The sequence below is a fragment of the Rana temporaria genome, chromosome 1 (assembly GCF_905171775.1).
Source record: "Rana temporaria chromosome 1, aRanTem1.1, whole genome shotgun sequence".
In the NCBI taxonomy this organism is placed as follows: Eukaryota; Metazoa; Chordata; class Amphibia; order Anura; family Ranidae; genus Rana; species Rana temporaria.
This window is the reverse complement of record NC_053489.1, coordinates 582172625-582197773: the sequence shown is the minus strand read 5'-3', so window position 1 is coordinate 582197773 and position 25149 is coordinate 582172625. Positions and strand designations below refer to the sequence as shown.

At 46.6% G+C, this 25149-nt stretch overlaps 1 protein-coding gene across 1 annotated transcript in view; it reads left to right on the top strand.

The window, feature by feature from the left end:
• GABRB1 (gamma-aminobutyric acid type A receptor subunit beta1) overlaps window positions 1-25149 on the top strand; it is a 680617-nt gene that overhangs the window by 572495 nt on the left and 82973 nt on the right. The window lies entirely within an intron of this gene.

Below are 25149 nucleotides of genomic sequence, written 5' to 3'. Positions count from 1 at the left end.
TTTGATCCCCTGCAGAGTTTGTAAGTTTGTCCACTTACAAAGAAATTAAGGGCCAGATTCTCGTACAGCGGCGTATCTATAGGCGGCCGTAACGTATCCGATTTACGTTACGCCTCCGCAACTTAGACGGGCAAGTGCAGAGGGCCAGATTCAGGTACATTAACGGCGGCGTAACGTATCGCATTTACGTTACACCGCCGCACGTTTTACGGGCAAGTGCTTGATTCACAAAGCACTTTCCTGTAAAGTTGCGGCAGCGTAGCGTAAATCTCTCCGGCGCAAGCCCGCCTAATTCAAATGATCCGGGTAGGGGGCGTGGATCATTTAAATTAGGCGCGTTCCTGTGCCGAACCTAATGCGCATGCTCCGTTTTGAAATTTCCCGCCGTGCTTTGCGCGAAATGACGTCGCACCGACGTAATTTTTTGAACGTTGACGTGAGTTACGTCCTTTCCTATTCACAGACGACTTACGCAAAAAAACAAAATTCTAAATTCGATGCGGGAACGACGGCCATACTTTAACATGGCAGGTCTATCTATACGCCACGAAATAGCAGCTTTAACTATACACCGGGAAAAGCCGACTAACGACGACGTAAGAGAATGCGACGGCCACGCGTATCTTCGTGAATCGCCGGAAAAAGCTAATTAGCATACCCGACGCGGAAAACGGCGCAAACTCCACCCAGCGGGCGCCGAAGTATTACACCTATGATCCGAAGGCGTACGAAGCCGTACGCCTGTCGGATCGAAGCCAAAAGCCGTCGTATCTTGGTTTAAGGATTCAAACTAAAGATACGACGCGGCAAATTTGAAAGTACGCCGGAGTATCAGCAGATGCTCCGGCATACTTCTTCTGTGAATCTGGCCCAGTATTCTCAAAGCACTTGCTCCGTAAGTTGCGGCGGCGTAGCGTAAATCGGCCGACGTAAGCCCTCCTAATTCAAATGTGGAACAGGGGGGCGTGTTTTATGTAAAATAACCATGACCCGACGTGATTGACGTTTTTCACGAACGGCCCATGCGCCGTCCGTGGACATATCCCAGTGTGCATTGCTCCAAATACGCCGCAAGGACGTATTGGTTTTGACGAGAACGTAAATTACGTCCAGCCCCATTTACGGACGACTTACGCAAATGACGTAAAATATTCAAAATTCGACGCGGGAACGACGTCCATACTTAACATTGGTTCGCCGCATGTACGCCACCATATAGCAGGGGTAACTTTACGCCGGGAAAAGCCTAACGTAAACGGCGTATCTGTACTGCGTACGTTCGTGAATTAGCGTATCTAGCTGATTTACACATTTCTAGGCGTAAATCAGCGTACACGCCCCTAGCGGCCAGCGTAAATATGCCGTTACGATCCGACGGCGTAAGAGACTTACGCCGGTCGGATCTAATAGAAATCTATGCGTAACTGATTCTAAGAATCAGGCGCATAGATACGACGGCACAACTCAGAGATACGACGGCGTATCTGGAGATACGCCGTCGTATCTCCTTTGTGAATCTGGGCCTAAGGGTTTATCATTTTTATCATAGGTGTATTTTAAATGACAGAGAAAGAATATCAACCAAAAATCCAGAAAAAACACAAGATACAAATGTTATAAATTGAGTTGCAGTTCACTGAGTAAAATAACTATTTGATCCCTAAGCAAAACATGACTTAGTACTTGGTAGAGAAACCCTTGTTGGCAAGCACAGAGGTAAGACGTTTCTTGTAGTTGGTTAACAGGTTTGCACACATCTCAGGAGGGGTTTTGGTCCACTCTTCTTTAAAGAACGTTTCTATGGGCTATATTCTCAAACAAGTTACACCGGCGTATATGGAGATGCGCGGCGTGCGTGTAAAGATGCGCCGTCCTATCTATGCGCCATAGTCACAGAACCAGATCCGCCAGAAATCAGGCTACTCCTGTCCGTCTTAACTAGTTTAAGTTTACGCAGTGTAGGCGTATATTTCAGCTGATGGCATCCTAGGCTGCCATAGAATTAGTATTCAAATATGCAAATGATGTAGATGCGCTGATTCCCGAACCTACGCGCGATCAGCTTAGGCTACGCGCTGTGCGCGTAAGACGATTGTCCGGCTGAAAGTTACCCCTTATAAAGCTCGGTTAACTTTGCTCCAGACCTGAGTAAGTTAGCTTGAAAAAAGCAAATACAGCAGCACCATCCCGGACGAGCTGAGCAACCAAATTTTGCGGACAACACATTCGTATGCCAACATGCCAGGGGCAGGCGTGGTCTTAGCACTGCTAGTGTGTGAGGAGGAAGAGGCACTTAGAAGGAGGAGGGCACGGAGGAGGGCACGTGAGAGGATCTACCCACAGCGCATTAGCCTCTTTGGCATGGCTGATGTGGATGTGTATCACCGTTATAGATTCAGCCCTGATGCCATCCTTGAAATTACCAGAGCCCTGAAGAATGACATCAGCAGCCCAACACAACGATCCCATGCAGTGCAGCCACTGGTGAAGGTCCTGGCAACATTGCATTTTCTTGCCACAGGCTCTTTTCAAAGAACCAGTGGAGACGTGGTTGGGATATCCCAAACCAGCATGAGTAGATGCGTGCACCAAGTTGTCCCCGCAATACTCCGACGCATGTCGCACCACATAATCAGACCCACCCAGGAGGACATGCGGCTGAAGGCAATAACAGATTTCTGCCTAATTGATGGTTTCCCACGCACTGTGGGTGCAATTGATTGTACCCATGTGGCAATACAGCCCCCCCACGAGACCGAGCACATATACCGCAACAGAAAACATTGGCATTCTATCAATGTCCAAGTGATCGTGGATGCACATGGCCTCATATGGCACGTCCGTGCAAAACACCCCGGATCCAGCCATGACAGCTTTATATTCAGGCAAAGTGACATCCCAAGACAATTTGAGCAGAATGTGTATGGGGACAGTTGGCTGGTTGGTGAGTGACATGGGTGTCAGGTATGACTGTCCCCCCCCCATGATGCAGACATCACGAGGGGCACATGCATTACTAACATCCTCCTGTCTTTTCCCTTCCAGGTGACTCTGCATATGCCCTGGGACCTCATCTCATGACTCCATTCCGCAATCCGCAAACACCAGGAGAGAGAAGATATAACGAAGCACACGCACGCACCCGTGCAGTGGTTGAGCGAACATTTGGCCTCCTTAAGTCACGATTTCGATGCCTGGATAAGACTGGGGGTACCCTGCTGTATTCCCCCAACTTCGTGTGCCAAATCATCGCTGCATGTTGCGTGCTGCACAACTTCGCAGTGAGAAAGGGCCAGCAGATTGACCTACGTGATGACCTGACCCCCCAACCACCATGTCCCCCCCTAACCGAGGCTACCCCGTCTGCTGATGGTACAGCAGTCAGGAGATGTCTCGTGGAGCGAATCTTTGAACGTTAAACACAAACATTAAACATGGCACACAGAAAATTCACGCATGCACACCACTGTGGTCCCTAACACACACCCCACATGCACAGAACATTGGATTAGACCGAAGTACACCGCACGGTACTAAGGAGCAGCAACGCCGCGTCAAGGCCCAAATGATGTTGCTGTCCATTCATACGTCATTCATACGGACCTGGGGAGAACTTATCACCAGCGCCCGAGGGTGACACCCCTTACTGGCAGGAATGTCACCACCCCACATTCACACACCATTCACACTGTACTCTGCAACACTGCCTGTGTGCAGCACCCAAAATTAAAAAAAAAGCTCTTAACCAGAGCAAATAATAAAAAAAGCTCTTAACCAGAGCAAATAATAAAATAAGCTCTTAACCAGAGCAAATAATAAAAAAAGCTCTTAACCAGAGCAAATAATAAAATAAGCTCTTAACCAGAGCAAATAATAAAAAAAGCTCTTAACCAGAGCAAATAATAAAATAAGCTCTTAACCAGAGCAAATGAAGAATAAATAATCACTTGCCCCGGCGCGGGCTACGCCTGGTGCCCAGGTTCCTGGCCCTCACTTGCCTGGGGGGAGCTGGGGCATCAGGTGGAGGAACATCTCCAGGTGGAGGAACATTCCCAGGTGCCTCCCTGCCTGCCTGTCTGCCCTCCAAAGCTAGTGCTATGCGGGTGAGCAATGACTCCTGGGTAGCTGTCTGGGCCTGAACAGCCCTTCGCAGGCACCTGACCTCCCCCACAAGTTCGGCAGTTGTAGTCTGCAGCTCACCCAGGCTGGTGATTGTGGCTGCGCAGTTTCCAGCCACATCTTGGAGAGCATCTGGTACTGCTCCCGAGGAGGCCAAGCTGTCGGACAGGCGCCTCAACTCCACCAAGATTTCCCCCATATGACGGGTTTGCTGGTCCTGCTGCCTGGCCAGATTCTCATGCAGCATTTCTGCCGCACCCCTTGTCCTGTGGGTAGCCCTCCTGGGGACAGGAGTGGCTGGGCCCCTTGCATAGAGTGAGGACCTGGAGGGGCTGGAGATGAGGGGGATGGGACGGGAGGGACTGGAGAGGGTGTTGGAGGACCCTGAGGGGCTGGAGATGCGGGGGCTTTGTGATGGTCCTGCCACCACATGCGACTCCTCCAAAAAAATGAAGACCTCCTGCTCGCTGTGGACCACCTCTTCCTGGACCACCTCTTCCTGGACCTCCTCTTCATGGACCTCCTCCTCAACAACCTCCTGCGCGGAGGACTGACCACTCCCCTCCACCAAGGCCTGTTGGCTTCCCAGGAGGTCAGTCACAGAAGCAGACTGCTCAGTGGATGATGGTCTGTGACGGCCACTGGCAGCATTGGATGGCCCCGCTTCATCCTGCTCACCTGTGGATGACACAAAACATTCACATGTTGGTGGACCCACACATTTGTCACATAACCCACCACCCCCACCACACATGCAACACACCAGAAGATAAAACACACTTACCTGTCCTCATGGGTGGCTCACTTGAGTCATGGCCCTCCAGGCCCTCCACCTGCTCCCTCCGAAGGCAGTGGGCAATCACTTCCTCCTCTTGAGTGAGCCGGGTAGAACAGGGTGGCCCCCCTCCTGTGCCCCTGGCATGCTTTGCAATGATGGCCATCTTGTTCCTGACCACACCACGCAGGTCATTCATTTTTTTCAGAATTTCCTGGGGGGTCCTTGCCTCATGGCCTAAGGCATTGACCTGGGCAGTCACTTTCCTAAGGATCTCCTCCTTTTTGGTTTTACTTGTGCTGCCACTGTCAGCACCATGGAGTCTTGAATCGTATCTCTCCATGGCAGAGACTACGATGGCCCTCTCATCTTGGCTGAAATTTTTTTTTCTCCTTTCCTTCCTGGGTCCAGGCATTGCAAAGCTAAAGAGCAAAATCTCACGGACACCACCAACAGAATAAATGGAGTCACTTTGCACTCGTTGGGCGCATGTGGTGACGCTTTTATGCACTGGGCCGGCCCAACTCAGCAGGGATTTACGCCTACTGTTGTTTTGCGCATGCGCAGAGGGCGGGGCACGTCCGGCGCATGCTCCGTTCGGTCTGGACATCATTTGCATGGGGTCACGGTTCATTAGCATTCTTCACGCCCACATCCCTCCTACCGTCACTTGCGCCTACTTACGCCGACACATTTCAGCTCCGCGAGCGCAACGTAGGACGCATGTGGTACGGGAATATGGGAGAGCTCTCTCCAAGTTAAGCCGGCGTAGCGCAACTATGATGCGCTACACCTGAGTAAATATGCGCCGATCTACGAGAATATGGCCCTATATTCTTAAAGTGGATGTAAACCCAATTCATGAAGTTTGAGCTGGACACATATGTCTGCAGTGTTTTGTGATCTCTCTTCAAAGCACTGTGTCCCGTAGCTGTCTCCTGCCCCATTCTCCATTCTTCTGTTATCAGCCTGATAATTCCTGACAAGTTCCCGGTCACATATGATAAAAGCAGCCTGAGTTTTGTGTTGGGAGGATGCTATAAATACATTAGCAGAGCCCTGAACTATTCAACAAGCAGAGCTGAAAGTCTCTACCTATGAGGAGAGGGGGGGGGGGTCTGCCTTCCTTCCTATCAGCTGACGTGGATGTATGCCCAGGCATCACTGCGGTGTTGAACAGGAAGAGAAAATAACACAATCTGAACTTTCTATATAAAGCTGAAGACAGCAGATATACAAAACTTATGTAGGAAGATTTGTTTCATCCCTGTGTATCATCTGAGGCTGTTCACTTCACTGGGTATATGTGAGGGTTTACATCCACTTTAAGGTTTCCTGGCAGTCGCTTGGCAACTCAAAGTTTCAGCTCCCTCCATACATTTTCTATAGGATTAAGGTGTGGAGACTCCATGACCTTAACCACTTGTCCCCCAAGGACGTCATATGACGTCCTCAACTTTGTGCAGTGATATCTGAATGATGCCTGCAGCTACAGGCATCATTCAGATATCACCGTCTTCTGCCGGCGATTCTATGCACGAAAATGAATGATCATATTGGCAGTTCCGCCGCTTGATTGCTCTTATAGGCGGCGGGAGGGTACATCCCCCCCTCCCACCTCCATCCGGTGCTTCTCCGGGCTCTCCTGTGCCATCGGGGGCCCGGAGAACGAATCGGCCGGCGCCGGCTCACAGCGATAGAGATGACTGGTGACCAGGTGGTCACCAGTCATCTCTATAACCGTCGGAGGCCTGGGCGCGACATTGTGACATCACGCCCGGGTACCCGGAAGTAAACAAAGCCGCAATCGCGGCTGTCAGCATGGGATCGTGTATTTTGTTTTCACGATCTCATGCTTTCAAGCCTGGAGGAGAGATGTAGGGTCTTATTGACCCCACATCTCTCCATAAAGAGGACCTGTCACAGTGATTCCTATTACAAGGGATGTTTACATTCCTTGTAAAACAGAATAAAAGTAAAAAAGTGTAAAAAAATAAAAAAAAAGATTAAGTAAAAAAAAAAAATTAAAATTTTAAAATGCCCCTGTCCCCGGTAGCTCGCGCTCAGAAGCGAACACGCATGTAAGTCCCGCCCACATATGTAAACGCTGTTCAAACCCCACATGTGAGGTATCGCCGCGTGCGTTAGAGCGTGTGCAACAATGCTAGCACTAGACCTCCTCTGTAACTCGAAAATAGTAACCTGTAAAAAAAATTAAAGCGTTGCCTATGGAGATTTTTAAGTACCGAAGTTTGACGCAATTCCATGAGTGTGCGCAATTTTAAAGCATGACATGTTAGGTATCTATTTACTCGGCGTAACATCATCTTTCACATTATACAAAAAAATTGGGCTAACTTTACTGTATTGTTATTCTTTAATTCACGAAACCGTTTTTTTTTTTCCCAAAAAAGGCATTTGAAAAAATATTGCGCAAATACCGTGCGAGAAAAAAGTTGCAATGACCGCCATTTTATTCCCTAGGGTGTCTGCTAAAAAAAACATAATGTTTGGGGGTTCTGAATAATTTTCTAGCAAAAAAAAATAGATGTTTACATGAAGGAGAGAAGTGGCAGAATAGGGCCGGTGGACAAGTGGTTAATGTGCTTCTTCTTGAGCCACTCCTTTGTTGTCTTGGTGGTATGTTTTGGGTCATTGTTATGCAGGAAGACCTATCCATGATCTTCAGTGTTCTGGCTCAGGGAAGAAGGTTCTCATCTAAGATTTTACAATACATGGCCCTGTCCATTGACCCCTCAGTGCTGCAAAGTCAGCCTGTGCCTTTAGCAGAGTACAGCCCCAAAGCATAATGGGCCAGATCCACAGACGAAGTACGCTGGCGTATCTACTGATACGCCGGCGTACTTTCAAATTTCCCGCGTTGTATCTTTAGTTTGAATCCTCAAACCAAGATACGACGGCATTTGGGTAAGATCCGACAGGCGTGCGGCTGTCGCATTTTCTAACGTCGTCTGTAGTCGGCTTTTTCTGGCGTATAGTTAAAGCTGGTATTTTACGGCGTATAGATAGACTTGCCATTTTAAGTATGGCCGTCGTTCCCGCGTCGAAATTTGATATTTTTTTTTTTTTGTTTAAGTTGTCCGTGAATAGGGATGGACGTAACTCACGTCTAAGTTAAAAAAATGACGTTGCTGCGATGTCATTTCACGCAAAGCACGGCGGGAAATTTCTGGACGACGCATGCGCAGTTCATTCGGCGCGGGGACGCGCTTCATTTAAATTAAACCCGCCCCCAACCCGCCCAATTTGAAATCCGCCGCCAGAAATACACTACGCCGCCGTAACTTATGGCGCAAACTCGCTGAGGATTCGAATATACGACAGGTAAGGTACGGTGGCGTAGTGTATCTCTGATACGCTGCGCCGATCCAAATGTATGTGGATCTGGCCCAATGTTTCCACCTCCATGCTTGACTGTAGGGATGTTGTTCTTAGGGTCATAGTCAGCATTTTTTTTCCTCCAAACATGGCGAGTTAAAGGGGTTGTAAAGGAAAATAGTTGTTTTCATAATAAGTATCCTTTACCTGCAGACATTCCTCTTTTCACTTCCTCATTGTTTGTTTTTGCTCAGAAGTTGCTCTATTTCTTCTCTGTTCTGTTCACTTCCTGCTTGTCTGATTTTACTGACCACCGTGATGGGAGGATTTACTGCGGTGGTCAGTAACGTGCTCACCCCCTCCTGGGAACTACATCTGTGTGGCAAGACGCTCTCTACATGTTAGAGACTTCAAGGAGGTGGGAATTACTGGGCGTGCCGCAATGCATACTGGGAAATGTAGTTCTTACATGAACGAACGATGCAAACCAGGAAGTGAATGAGAGAACAGAAACTAGAATGCCGGAGGTGATATAGATGAAGGAATTTAATAGGTATTTACTCTTTTTTTAACAGAATCATTACACTATTCTGTCTGTCTACCTTGCAGACATTAATTTTAGGCAAAAAATGTTTTTTCCTTTAGTGACCCTTTAATGCCAAAGAGCTTAATTTTGGTCTCATCTGACCACAGCATTTTCTCCCAACCCTTCTCTGAATCATTTAGATTTTCATTGGCAAACTTCAGATGGGCCTGTACATATGCCTTCTTGAGGAAGGGGACCTTGTGGGCATTGCAGGATTTCAATCCATGGCGGCGTATTGTGTTACCAATGGTTTGTTTGGTGACTGTGGTCCCAACTGCCTTGAGATCATTCACAAGCTCCTCCCGTATAGTTCTGGGCTGATCCCTCACTTTTCTCAAGATCATTCTTACCCCATGAGGCAAAATCTTGTATGGAGCTCCAGACCGAGTGGGATTGATGGTTATCCTGTATTTCTTCCATTTGCAAATAGTCACTTAAACAGTTGTCCCCTTCTCACCAAGCTTCTTACTGATGGTCGTGTAGCCCATTCCAGCCTTGTGCGGGTCTACAATCTTGTCACTGACATCCTTTGACAGCTCTTTGGTCTTGCCCATGATGGTGGGGTTTGAATGAAAGAGATTCTGTGGACAGGTGTATTTTATACACATAAGGAGTTGTTGTTAGGAGCACCTTCTTAAATTTACAGGAATAATCTGTGTACCACATGAGCACATACTGTAGCCAGTCTGTGGGAGCCAGAATTATTGTTGGTTGATAGGGGATCAAATACTTATTGTACTCACTGCAGCTCAATTTATAACGTTTGTATCGTGTTTTTTGGATTTTTGGTTGATATTCTGTCTCTATCATTTAAAATGCACCTATGATAAAAAAAAATATAGACCCTGCATTTCTTTACAAAACTTACAAACTTACAAAATCTGCAGGGAATCAAATAATTATTTTCCCCACTGTATTCAAGAAGGAAGCAGCCTATGATAAATGTCACAAACTGTTAACCACCATTTAGGAACTGATGATATAATTATTTTAAAGTAAACTTAAAGTGGTTTGTAAAGGTTTTTTATTTAAAGTGGAGGTTCCCCGTAAGTACCCTTTGCTATATGCGTTCTCACCGCCACTTCCGGGTACGATGGCGGGGATGGGCGTTCCTAATTGATGGACAGGCATCCGACCGACGCATACATCGCGTCACGAGATGCCGAAAAAAGCCGAACGTCGGTGCGGCTCTATACGGCGCATGCGCACCGACGTTCGGCTTCTTTCGGCATCTCGTGACGCGATGTATGCGTCGGTCGGATGCCTGTCCATCAATTAGGAACGCCCATCCCCACCATCGTACCCGGAAGTGGCGATGAGAATGCATATAGCAAACGGTACTTACGGACGTTTTTTTTTAGTAAAACCAGCCGACTCTAATTGTCATTAATGTGGGAAATGCAATGTTAAAAGTTTATTTTTAGGGGAACCACCCCTTTAAAGCAAACATGTTGTAGTTGCCTGCTCTGTGTAATGGTTTTGCACAGAGTGGCACTGTCATGGACCTTGAGATATTAAAGTGTTTCTACTTGACATCTGTTACACAGGAGAGGGACATTCAATGCAAGGCTTTTGAAATGCTAAGTGGAACCAGCTTGCGAAATACCTTTTATTGTGTTCTGCAGGTTAAGAGCGGGTGTCGGAGTCAGTCCGTCTAGCTAGAACCGGGTTATTGTGTACATTGATTACCCCCTGGGGCTTCTGTCTCAATACACAAGTCTTTCTATCCAAGCTATTGGACCAATCCCTGTTGACAATTTCAAGTCCTCATTTGCATGGTCAAGGGGGACCTGAGTGAAGACTGCATATACTTTACAATTGACCAATAGGAAAGCGGTTGTTGGGAGTGGGATGTTCCAAATTCTGTATAAAAGTGTGCTGTGTAATTGAAAATAAAGAGTCCTGTTGGAACTTACATACAGCCTGCCTGGTGTTTGTTCTTAATGGGTCCGAATGGCACATAGCTGTAATTCGGATCCCGGAACCTTGGATGACTGGACCATCAGACTTTTGCAATCTGCAAGCTGACTCACTGGTAGCAGAGGAGTGTCGGGAGAGCAGGACCTGGGCGAGGAAGGATCTCGTCACATTGGTGGCAGCAGTGGGATTTGCTCTCCAGTTACTGGGACAACTCCAAACCACCACCATGAATGACCAGCTATGCAGCCTGGAGGAGAACCATGCTAAAAGACTTGCTTGAGAGCCGTGGAGGGACCGGTGGGAAGAACAAGGCCACCCTGATCATTGCGCTAGCCGAGATGGATCAGAGGGATGGTGATGCAGGACCCCGGTCAGTTGAAGACTTGTTCCAGCAGCGAGTTCAACAGCGGTTGGCATTATATGGTGCGAACCCATCAGAGACCGCCATACAGAATACCATTAGAGACCTCCAGCGGCAGGATGAGAGAGAACGAGAGCGACAACAGAGAGAACGAGAGCGGCAACAGGAGCTGAGAATTGCAGAAATACGGCGATCGGTGACAACGCCTAAAGAAGCAGCACCAAATGAAAGAAGAGGAGAGGTACAGATATCAGTAACCATGGAAGAGGAATTCAGAAGGAGGTTGCGAGAGAAGCAGATACAGCGCAGAGGACCAGTATCAGAGGAGGTCCTGCTTGGATGGTCTGATTCGATCCGCTGCGAACTCTGGAAAGAAGCGCTAGCCCGCGAGCAGCGACACCAGGGAAAAGCTCTCCCCTCCATCCATGTAAGGTACTGGTCACAGTATGAAGTACGGATGCTGTTATTGGGGGAACAACCAAAGCAGGAGTGGACAGCAGAGTTAAGCAGGCTGATCCGGGAAGAGATGCGGTTGGACGAGAGCTACAGAGCCCTCCGGTGGTATGTAGTCCAAGAGTGCCCGTGGTCAGCGGATGACAGCCCCACGGAAGGCTTTGACTATGATGGCCTGGGATTGTTGTATTGGAGGATGTCCAGGGATCCCAACTTTGGGAGCGATCGGGAGTGGCGTTGGGAGGAAATAATGGAGCACAGAGAGCGAAGACTGAATGTCCCGGAAGTGCACTGGTTACAGGAAGATTTGGAATTCCTGGCCGCTCAGGAATGGGAACTGGAAATCGCCTACAAACAGCTGCTAGACTCCGCTCAGCAGCAGGGTGAGGTTCCCTTTACCTGGGACTATGAGGAAATATCAGCTGACAGTGATGAAATCCTGGCTGATGAATCAGCAGTGGAAAATCGGGAGCTTGCCATTCCCAAAGCTGAAGTGCTGACCGCAGGGCCGAGCTCTGCTAACCTCTGCTCAGTGCCCATAGCATCTTCTGGGTTCCATGGACAGGAGATGGTGAACCTCTATCCCCAGACACCAGTTGTAGAGACAGGGGATTTGATAGACTTTTCTGCTGAGGAAGAACAACCTGGGGAGCCTCCAACAGAAGAGCTGGTATCAGGGCCAAACTTCACTGTGCTCTGCCCAGCACCAAGTACAGTATTTGTGGAGTTACAAGGAACTTCCCCAGCTGAAGCGCTGGTCACCGGACAGAGGGATCAAGACCTCTGCCCCACCCCTGTGGCAGTTCCGGAGGCTCAGGGTGAGGAGATGGCGATCACTCCCCAGCCACAGATTACAGAGTGTATGGACTGTTCAGAGGATGTTATGGATTATGCACCCCCAGCAGAAGTGCTGGCAACAGGGCAGAATGCTAGCCATCTCTGCCCAGTACTGGGACCAACTGTGGAGTTCCAGGGAGCCGGGGCGGTTGGCCCCCCTCCCCAGCAACAAGCTGAGGTGGTAAAGCTCGTACTCCCAGCTGAATCACTGGCAGCAGGACAGGATGCTACTGGCGGCTGCACCCCACTACAGCTTGAGCGGATATCGGTGGATGGGACTGTGGTCTCCACTCACAGCAACCCAGCGGAAGAGCTGGCAACAGAGCAGAGTGCCCCAGGCCTCTGCTCTCAACTAACAGGAGGGTTCCTGTGGTAGTGGATGGGACTCCGATCTCCATGGACACAACCCCAGAACATGGTGCGGCACTGAGACAGGAGGATGTCGGCTTTGCTTTGCAAGCACTGGGGGATTTTTACCTAGCATCAGTGGATGGGACTGCAGTCTCCACTGGTATACCCCAGGAATGGTGGCCAGTTGGCCCAGATTACCAACGGCATGATGAACTGAGCCCAGCCACCCTGTCTTCTCTCCAGCGGCTGAAAGGACTCCAGGGAGAAGGGCCAGTCCAGGCCTCTCCCCAGCGGCAGGCGTGTTCTCTGAGAGAGGCAGAGATTGGCTGGGTGAGTAATGCTCTGTTTGGGACAAGTTATCTGGGGTACTGGGGGGGTACCGGAATTGGGGTCTCTCCCAGTGTTAGTCTCCTGCCAAAGGGGGTGATGTGTGACAGACCTAGCCGGGACAGGGGCTTTTGGAGAGGACCGAATGTGAGCCTCTTGCCGTCCGATTATGGGCCAGGACCTCAAAACAGGAAGGCAGATGGGTCATCCCAGCAGACAGTCCTGGAACTTTAAGACTATTTTTCCAACATCCTCGAGTTGACCCGTTTGGGTCCCACTGCGGCTGTTGGACTGTTTCCCAGGGGAAGTAATGTCATGGACCTTGAGATATTAAAGTGTTTCTACTTGACATCTGTTACACAGGAGAGGGACATTCAATGCAAGGCTTTTGAAATGCTAAGTGGAACCAGCTTGCGAAATACCTTTTATTGTGTTCTGCAGGTTAAGAGCGGGTGTCGGAGTCAGTCCGTCTAGCTAGAACCGGGTTATTGTGTACATTGATTACCCCCTGGGGCTTCTGTCTCAATACACAAGTCTTTCTATCCAAGCTATTGGACCAATCCCTGTTGACAATTTCAAGTCCTCATTTGCATGGTCAAGGGGGACCTGAGTGAAGACTGCATATACTTTACAATTGACCAATAGGAAAGCGGTTGTTGGGAGTGGGATGTTCCAAATTCTGTATAAAAGTGTGCTGTGTAATTGAAAATAAAGAGTCCTGTTGGAACTTACATACAGCCTGCCTGGTGTTTGTTCTTAATGGGTCCGAATGGCACATAGCTGTAATTCGGATCCCGGAACCTTGGATGACTGGACCATCAGACTTTTGCAATCTGCAAGCTGACTCACTGGTAGCAGAGGAGTGTCGGGAGAGCAGGACCTGGGCGAGGAAGGATCTCGTCACAGGCACCAAATCTTCTTTTCTGGGTTCCCTCGCCCATGCTCTTGGCTCCTCATCTTCTCTGAGTGCCCCCAAAGCAAGCTGCTTGCTATGGGGGCACTAATGCGCATTTGATCCACCTCCTGTTCCCTCTTCACGTGATTTGACTGATTTCAGCAGGAACCAATGGCTCCCGCTGCTCTCAGCAAAGATTGTGAGTGCAGGGAGAGGCGAGAGGAGAACTAAAGCAAAGCACAGTGCTGGATTGATACAGGACTCAGGTAAGTGTTTAAAGTGAAGTTCCAACATCATATAGCTTTTTTTTTCTTCTTTTTTTTTTAATCCATCTATTATCATCATATAATTATAATGTTGCACTCACTACTCTTTTAAATTATAGTTATTTTTTTATAGAAATTTATATTTTATATTTATCCTTATTGTGCATTCCCTTCTTGCTTATGGGCAGAAAAAGCCCACAAGGATGATTTCCTTGGATATGGAGCTGCTGAATAACCAGCATGCACCGCCCGATCTTGTGCATGCGCATTATGCACACCTCGCAGCTCAGTTTACTTCTCTTATCTTGCAATACTGAGCGACGGCGATGCCCACGGACTCCTGGGAATCCAGTGCGCTCCTGGGTATTACACACATAGCCATGGGTGGGAGAAGGCAGAAGAGATAATGAAAACCTTGGAAATCAGGTAAGATAACAATAAAAATGCTGACACTATGGCCAATATCAAAGCTATCGAGGAGAAGATAAAAAAGTGTGTGGAACTCGGCTTTAAGAGGGGGCTGGGGAGCGCTGGTATTGGAAGGATTTTTTTACCTTAATGCAGCGAATGCATTCAGGTAAAAAACCTTTTGCCCTTACAACCACTTTAAAGTTTGCATCGAGGCAAAATGAAAAATAAAAACTTGTACATCATTATTAGTTTATTACACAGAACTTATATAGTCCCAACCTTTTTAACAGCCTTTCAAAAAATAAAGTCAGTAGAGTTACAATATAATTGAACACAATAGCATTTGGAGGGCTCCCTGTATACTGAACTTCAGTATCCTACCTCCCTGTAGGTGTACATCGGCCGCTTTAACGATAGTGGGCAGGGCGGCGCCAGAGCCAATGTGCGTGGCCAGCTGCCGCAATGTCTGCCGGCCACCCACGATGGCTCCACAGAGAGCCAGAACGGTCCCTGTGTATGTAAACAAACAGATCCCCATTCTGACAGGGGAATAGAGAGAGATCTGCTGTTCCTAGTGATCAGGAACAGTGATCTCTCTCCTCCTCCAGTCAGTACACTCCCCCCACAGTTAGAAACACCTTCCTAGGGAACACTTAACCCCTTCATCGCCCCATAGTGTTAACCCCTTCCCCACCAGTGACATTTATAAGTAATCAGTGGCTATTTTTAGCTCTGATCACTGTATAAATGTCACTGGTCCCAAAAAAGTGTCAAAGGTATCCGATCTGTCTGCTGCAATGTTGCAGTCCCTCCAAAAATCACAGATCGCCAGCATTACTAGTAAAAAAGAAAATGCCATAAATCTACCCCCTATTTTCTAGACACTAAGGGCCAGATTCTCTTTCAGCGGCGTATCTTTGCGGCGGCGTAACGTATCCGATTTACGTTACGCCTCCGCAACTTAAGTTGCGGCGGCGTATCGTAAATTGGCCGGCGTAAGCCTGCCTAATTCAAATTTGGAACAGGGGGGCGTGTTTTATGTAAATGTTCTGTGACCCGACGTGATTGACGTTTTTCACGAACGGCGCATGCGCCGTCCGTGGAAATCTCCCAGTGTGCATTGCTCCTAATACGCCGCAAGGACGTATTGTTTTGACGTGAACGTAAATTACGTCCAGCCCCATTCACGGACGAGTTACGCAAACGACGTAAAATTTTCAATTTTCTTAGCAGGAACGACGGCCATACTTAACATTGTTACGCCGCACTTACGCCACCATATAGCAGGGGTAACTATACGCCGGGAAAAGCCTAACGTAAATGGCATAACTTTACTGCGTCGGCCGGGCGTACTTTCGTGAATTTGCGTATCTAGCTTATTTACACATTTCGACACGTAAATCAGCGTACACGCCCCTAGCGGCCAGCGTAAATATGCAGTTACGATCCGACGGCATAAAAGACTTACGCCTGTCGGATCTAATAGATATCTATGCGTAACTGATTCTAAGAATCAGGCGCATAGATACGACGGCACAACGCAGAGATACGACGGCGTATCTGGAGATATGCCGTCGTATCTCCACTGAGAATCTGGCCCTAAAACTTTTGCGCAAACCAATCAATTTACTGTTATTGCAATTTTTTTTTAACAAAAATAATGTAGAAAAATATATATTGGCCTAACTTATGAAGACATTTGTTTGTTTCTTTTTTAAATTTGGGATATTTATTATAGCAAAAGGTAAAAATAAATATTTTGACCTGGGCAGGAAGGAGGTTTAAGTGCCCAGTAAGCAAGTGGCTAAATATAATGCCTGGGGGATCTGCTTAGTATGCCTGTAAAGTGGTGCATCTGTACCATGTCTGTAAAATGAGGTTACAATTTAGTGCACTTGGAACAAGATTATAGATTTTGTGGATAAATTCTGGTGTATCTTTGGCAGACTTTGGATGGAAATAACACATTTTTGCACCACAGTGAGCAAGCTTTATGTGAAGAAGCCAAATTATAGTACCCTCAGGCCAAGATTAAAAAAAAAATGTTTTATAAAGTCTGGTGTCTCTTTCGCAGACTTTGGATAGAAGTAACAGGTGCGGAAAAAATTGGGCTTTGGGTGTTGGTGGTGCCTTCACCCTGTAAACTTCTACAGGTACTCTTGATGAAAGCATGAATTAGCCTTGCTGTAAAAAAAAAATTATTTGTTGGCCCTGTCACATAGTTGTGGAAGAATTGGTCTTTGGGTGTTGGTGGTTCCTTCACCCATAACCTTCTAGAGGTAATCTTGATGAAAGCAAGAATTTGCTTTGCTGTAAAAATATCCAATTTGATGCCCCAGTCAGTGACCTCATCATCATCATCCCCTTCATTATCACTGGAGCCAACTTGGCAATACGCTGCGTCCGTGGGAACATGACTGCCAATTTGTTGTTTATCAGTGTACTCCCCTCTCTGTAGGCTCATGTTACTCCCTTCCTCTACCTGAATTACACTAGCACCCTATCATGGGGGGGGGGGGGTTGTGCCATTGATCTTAATGAAGAAACAATGGGAAGGTGTACAGTGGACAGGAAATATTATGAGATCAGTTTTGAAGATACTGAGTTTGAGAAAGTAGTGTGACATCCATAATAATATATCAGTTAGTAGATTAGTGATGCACAAAGAGACAGGGTAAGCAGAGTAGTAGAGAGATAATTTTATGTAGTCAGCATTGAGATGGTATTGGAAGCCATGAGAGGCTGACCTAGGGAGGAGGTGTGACTAGAGAATAGAGCTGGTCAGAGGACCGAGACTTGGGGGACCCCTGGGGGGACTTTGGGGACCCCTGCTGATAGTAGAGGAGGAGGTAGAGTTGTAGGTGACACTGAAGTGCAAAGAGGTAAGGAGTGGAGATTTTGAAGAGGAGTGGTGGTCAAGTGTGTCAAGGACAGCAGTAAGGTCAGAGAATAATAGTATGGAGTAGTAGCCATTGGTTTTAGCAGATATTAAGGGCCAAATCCACAAAAGGGATACGACGGCGTAATTGCCCTTACGCCGTCGTATCCCTGTTCCTAACTATGGAACTGATCCACAGAATCAGTTTTCCATAGTTAGGCAGAAGATCCGGCATGTGTAAGGGACTTACACTGCCGGATCTTAGGATGCAGTACCGCATCCGCCGCTGGGGGCATTTCGTGTCGAAATGCCACCTCGGGTATGCAAATTAGCACTTACGGAGATCCACGAAGCTTTTCAGCTTCGTTTTTTCTCTGTAAGTTTTAGCTTGCATACGCAAAATTAGGGCTGCTTTTACATGGTGTAAAGTTAGTACACCATGTAAAAGCAGACCTTTCTGTCCAGCGACGCGATTTTTTTTAAATTTTGAATTTTTTTTTTCCCGCCGTATCTTTTTTTTTTTCCTGACGCAACTTTATTGACCCGTCGCAATCCACAAAGCTCGGCGTAACATAATTTCGCGCTATGCACGTCGGGAAAATGACGTCACGAGCATGCGCAGTCCGGCCGGCGCGGGAGCGCGCCTAATTTAAATGGGAATCGCCCCCATTTGAATAGGAACGCCTTGCGACGGCGGAATTTAAGTTACACAGCCCAAAATTTCTAGGTAAGTGCTTTGTGGATCGGGCACTTAGGTAGAAATTTTAAGGCAGTGTAACTTAAATGGAAAAAATTAAGTTAGGCACGATCTTTGTGGATTTGGCCCTAAGTCATTAGTTTTAGGATATCGTTTCTGTGGAGTGTTGCAGGTGAAATACAGACTGAAAGGGGTCAAGAAAGTTGCTATCGGTGAGGTGGTAGCTATTATGGTTGTAGACTAGGCATTCTACAAGTTTGAGGTTAAAATTGGAGTTACATTTTGTCTATCCAGAACTATATAAAACAAATTTCTAAACATCGTATTAATAAATTAACCACTTGCTTACTGGGCACTTAAACCCCCCCTCCTGCCCAGACCAATTTTCAGCTTTCAGCACTCTCACTCTTTGAATGACAATTGCGCAGTCATACAACACTGTACTCAAATTATTTTTTTCCCCACAAATAGAGCTTTCTTTTGATGGTATTTGATCACCTCTGCGGTTTTTATTTTTTGTTAAAAAAAATTAAAAAGACAGAATAAAAAAAAAAATACGAAACCATTTTATATTTTGTAATAAAATTTTGAAAACAGGTAATTTTTCTCCTTCATTGATGTACGCTGAAGAGGCTGCACTGATGGGCACTGATAGGCTGCACTGATGGGCTGCACTTATGGGCACCGATGGGCTGCTCTGATGGGCACCAATAAGGTGGCACTGGTGGGCACCAATAAGGCGGCACTGATAGGCGGCACTGGTGGGCACTGAGAGGCGGCATTGGTGGGCACCGAGAGGGGACACTGGTGACAGCTGATCATGTGGTAAGGCCTGGGCCCGTTACTCAGATCTGTGATCACCCAAGTCTCAGTGACTCAGTGATCACAGAGCGCGCGTGCCGCATGCAAAGGGGAGGACGTCTATTGACAGCCATCCGGAAATTCAGGTCCGTGCTATAGCCGTCATTCGGCAAGTGGTTAAACAATCCTACACAAGAAGGTCTTTTATAAAATTTTACATTAATGTTTTTTTTTTTGTTTTTTTTCGCTTTGTTCCTTTGAATTTTAAAATACGCCAAAATGTAAAAAAAAGGAACTGCAACATGTCAACAAACAATATCTGCTTAAATATTTTAGCATATTATTGCATCAACATTTTCATAATTGTTTTTTAGAATAGTTCCTAAAGATGTGCACACTATATTGAGGAAACCACCTCCAGTTTACCAGATACTCAGCAGTGCACAAAGGATTGCAGCTGATTCCCTGTCAAGGGATGAAAATGTCATTATCTGCTCTGCTGATAGGAGAATGCTATAATGATGATGAATTGCTCATACTATAGCAGCAAAATTACTGTCTTTCAACTTACAAGACCTCATGATTTGAGTATTTTTTCTAGACCGAAGGTGTGTATCTTACATGAACAGTTGTTAAAGTGGAACTACACTGTATCTGAGTATCACAAACTAAAAACGCTACTGATTATTTTTTTATATTAAACGCAAACTCACCCATCCATCCATGTCTTCTTGCTTTATTTTGATGAGAAATCACTTTGAAAAACACCCCCTTGCATTTCTGACTGTCGCCAGATGATTCATGTAGCATTTACTTCCTGGAATCCATCTGTCCTTATAGCTCAGCAATGAAGACAGGAGGGTGTTCTTAGCTGAGAAAACCCATCCTCACCTCCTGATGACTCCTGGGATGTATGACATAATTTACCTAGGCCTGTAAACTAGAAAATAACTGGAGAAATGTAATAATAAAAAAAATACTATTTCCATTTACTATTACTAATGCTATCAGCATAAGGGGCCAGATTCACAACCAGCGGGCGCAACGTAACTTTTCCGATTTAAGTTACACCGCTGCAAATTGCCCAAGTTAGTGCCCGATCCACAAAGCACTTACCTGGAAATTTGTGGCGGTGTATCCTAAATCAGTCCGGCGCAAGGCGGGCCAATTCAAATGGGGCGAGTCCCATTGAAATTAGACGCGCTCCCGCGCCTGACGTACTGCACATACTCCCGACGCTATTTTCCCAATGTGCTTTGCGCGAAGTTACGTTGCGCCGAGGTTTTGTGAATCACGACGGGTAAAAAAGAGTTGCGGCGGGAAAAATAAAAAATTTAACAAAAATTTGACAGCGACGCGGGAAAGACGGGTATACTTTTACATGGTGTACTAACTTTACACTTTGTAAAAGGTACCCTATCTTTGCGACGGCAAACTAACACTTACGGCGACTTCACGAAGGGAAAAACCTTTGTGGATCTCCGTAAGTGCTAACTTGCATACCCGACGCTGGATTTCGACGAGAAATGCCGGCTGGGGTACTGCATCCTAAGATCCGACAGTGTAAAACTATTACACCTGCCAGATCTTAGGGATATCTATGCGTAACTGATTCTATGAATCAGCCGCATAGATAGAAACAGGGATACGACGGCGTATCAGCAGATACGCCGTCGTAACCCCTTTTGTGAATCTGGCCCTAGGATTCAAAAATAGTCAATGTTAATTGAAACAGTGATGTTCTGCTTCAAGGCCAATTTATTATGTCCATTTTCCTACAGTAAAACACATGAAAGTGCATTTCAATTAGAAATTGTAATCTTTAATATGTTTAGATCTTTAATCTTTTAAAATATATTTTTTTTTATTAAAGCTTAGTGTGTCTTTACAGGGAAACTATGAGGGATCATTCATACCTATGGGCTAGATTCAGCAAGAATTTACGCCGGCGTATCTATAGCTACGCCACGTAAATTCAAAGCTGCGCCGGCGTATCTTCTTTCTGTATTCAGAAAGCAAGATACGCCGAAATTAGGCTAAGATTCGACTGGCGTAAGTCTCTTACGCCGTCGTATCTTAGGGTGCATATTTACGCTGGCCGCTAGGTGGCGCTGCCGTAGATTTCAGCGTAGAATATGCAAATGACCTGGATACGCCGATTCAGAAACGTACGTGCGCCCGGCGGATTTTTTTACGTCGTTTGCGTAAGGCTTTTTCCGGCATAACGTTACTCCTGCTAAATGTTAAAGTGGAGGTTTACCCTATAAACAATTTTTAACACTGCATCCAGCACCGTGCTGCATATAAAATGTCACTGACCTTTATTTATTTTTTTCCGTAGATATCGTTTAGCCGTGGAATTCACCGCGGCTTCCGGGTAGGGAATCCCGACGGGAGTGGGCGTTCCTATTGACATGCCAATCAATAGGCATGCTAAACGACGGCACACACAGCGCGTCACGACTTCCCAAAAGAAGCTCGGGTCGGCTCGGCTCTATTCGGCGCCGGTGCGCAGGCGCCGAATAGAGCCAAGCCGACCCGAGCTTCCTTCGGGAAGTCGTGACGCGCTGTGTGCACCGTCGTTTAGCATGCCAATTGATTGGCATGTCAATAGGAACAGGCTATTCCAATTTGAAATCTGCGCTGGCGTATCATTACGCCGATTCTCAAAGGCAGATACGCTTAAAAAATAGGCTTCCTCCGTCGACGTAACTTGAATGCGGCGGCGTATAATTGTGTGCAATATTATGTTGACCGCTAGGGGCGCTTCCGTTGTTTTCGGCGTATAATATGCAAATTACCTAGTTACGTCGATTCATGAACGTACGTGCGCCCGGCGGTAGTTTTTTACGTCGTTTGCGTAAGGCTTTTTCGGCGTAACGTTGCTCCTGCTATTAGGATGCGCAGCCAATGTTAAGTATGGACGTCATTCCCGCTTCAAAATTTGATATTTTTTTACGTAGTTTGCGTAAGTCGTTCGCGAATAGGGCTGGATGTAATTTACGGTCACGTCGAAACCAATACGTCGTTGCGGCGTACTTGAGAGCAATGCACACTGGGATATGTACTCGGACGGCGCATGCGCCGTTCGTAAAACACGTCAATCACGTCAGGTCATCACACATTAGCATAAAACACGCCCCCCCTTCCACATTTGAATTACGCGTAGTTACGCCAGCCCCATTTACGCTACGCCGCAGCAACTTACGGAGCAAGTGCTTTGTGAATACTGCACTTGCTCCTGTAAGTTGCGTCGGCGTAGCGTAAATACAATACGCTGTGCCGCCGTAACTAGGCGCGCAGGTACCTGAATCTGCCCCAAAGTGTGCTGAGCAGGGGCGGACTGATAACTCATGGGGCCTCCGGGCAATAGGAGAAGATTATGGGGCCCCCGGGCAATAGGAGAAGATTATGGGGCCCCCGGGCAATAGGAGATTATGGGGTCCCAGGCAATAGATTATGGGGCCACACAGTATACACACACACACATACAGTATACATAGACAGTATACAGACACACAGTATACATACACACAGAATACACATACACACACTGAAAAGGTACTGGAGAGATGGGGCAGCTATAATCTTTTTTTTTTTTTAAAACACAGATTTTTACATACTGTCCCTGGTTTTACTGAGGCTGGCAACCCTGATTGGGCCCCCTAGTGGCATGGGGCCCTCGGGCAGTCCCCGTGTGCCCGAATGGTCAGTCCGCCCCTGGTGCTGAGCCATTCTGCTCAATAAACATTGTCATTCCCAGGGATTGGGTGACATAAATCAGTACAGTACACTGACAATGCTAAAGGTAAGCTGCACAGAAAAATAAATTATGTAGGTGGTGCTAGCTTCTAAAGGCATTTTTCTGATATTCTTTTTCATAAATTTTACTTTGAAAGTCAAAGTTAAGACAAAATGTACTCTGGTTTCTGGCTTCATAGATGATGCATCACATTTGTATTTGATTTATCCTTTGAACTGTGCAGATGGCATTCCGCATTATTTTCGGTTTTTGTGACTGTTGTCCTTGAAAAGCAGCTTCCAGATTTTGTGTGTAAAGATCTGCTCATGAAGCATAAGTGCTATTCCAGTTACATATCAACGATTGTGAAATGGAAACTCCCAAGATTCTGTTTTTGTATCCATAATGTTAGCGACTGACAGAGCATATAGGGAATCACAGTTCAACAGCCACAGGCAAGAACTGTCATGCCACCACCTTTATGATCAAGTTAGTTTTAAATCATCCCTTTATACTGTCAGCCTAGTTACCAAACAGCTGCAGATGAGATGACCTGAAACAAGGCGTTTGAAGCATCATTTCAACATTACTCAGTGACAGATTACTGTATAAAATTTTAGGCAGGAAAACTAAAACAATTAGGTCATACTGGGTTATATGTGTATGTACTTGTATAATGTAGATTCAGACTAGGTCTACTAGTGTTATGTTCCATGATGTTTCAGCATCTCCAGTGTTTTGTCTGAACAATTTACCTCTGCTGAAAATATGTATTGCTGCAAGTTTATAGCACACAGTAATTCTGAACAGAGGACAGGGTTTACCCCAAACATGTTTGTACATTAATTCCTATTGGTCCTTGTAATTGGGGGTCCTAGCAGGGATACGTTCTCTGCCTACACAGTTTGTACTAAAAGTTAACAAAGAAAAAGAAACTGCAAAATAATTCAAAGTGATGTTTAACCGGTTAAGGACCGCCACACAACTATTTACGTCGGCAGAATGGCAAGGCTAGGCACATGGACGTACAGGTACGTCCCCTGTAAGATGCCCGCCGCCGCCGGTCCCGTCCTCTGTGACCGCCCCCGCGGGACCCGATCGCCGCCGGTGTCCAGCGAACGGGTCACAGAGAGGAAGAACAGGGAGAGGTGAGTGTAAACAAACCTTCCCCATTCTTCCTAGTGTGGCTGTCACTGATTGTCTGTTCCCTGTGTTAGGGAACGACGATCAGTGATGTCACACGCACAGCCACACCCCCCACAGTAAGAACACTCCCTTAGTACACACTTAGGCCCCTTTCACATGTGCGGACCGTATGTCTGCTTTTTCATCCATCCGTTTGTGGATGAAAAAGGGACATACATTGGTCCCTATGTGATTGCGGGTGTCAGCGGATAAGCTGACACCTGTAATCACCCACCACCGCAAAGATCCGATTTTGCGGACGGAAGAAAACCCTATTTTTTCTTCCGTCTGTGGATCGGATGAACACGGACACACGGTCCGTGTTCATCCGATCCCCCATTGGGCAGAGTGGAGAAAGGACAGGGCGGTCCCTGCACAGTGTGCGGGCACCGCCCTGTCAGCCGCCGGCTCAGCGGGGATATACGGAGCAATCCCCGCTGAGCTGACGGACACACGGAGGCGGATCATTACTGATTCGCTCCGTGTGAAAGGGCCCTTAACCCCTGCAGTGCCCCCTCCTGGTTAACCCCTTCACTGCCAGTGGCATTTTGACAGTTATCAGTGCATTTTTATAGCACTTTTCACTGTGAAAATGACAATTGTCCCAAAAATTTGTCAAAAGTGTCCAATGTGTCCGCCATAATGTCGCAAAAATATGTAGAAGAATATGTATCGGCCTAAACTGAGTAAAAACATTTTTTTATATATATTTTTGGAATATTTATTATAGCAAAAAGTAAAAAATATTGAATTTTTTTTTAAATTGTCGCTCTATTTTTGTTTAAAGCGCAAAAAATAAAAACCACAGAGGTGATCAAATACCACCAAAAGAAAGCTCTACTTGTAGGAAAAAAGGACGCCAATTTTGTTTGTGAGCCAAGTAGCACGACCGGGCAATTGTCAGTTAAAGCGACGCAGTGCCAAATCGCAAAAAGGGGCCAGGTTCTTTACCTGCATATTGGTCTGGGTCTTAAGCGGTTAAAAGCAGCAACTCTGCTGTGTGACATGCACAGTCCTTAGTGAACAATCATAAATAGAGCTGCCCTGAAACACCAATACATATATAATAAATAAAAATAAATTCCAAATTATAAAAAAGAAGTCCTGCTGTGAAATGACCCTCCCTACTGAGCAATCATTGAAAAATACACTGAACCACCAGTGCAAATAGTGACAGATAAAATAAATTAAGTCCAAATTCTAATG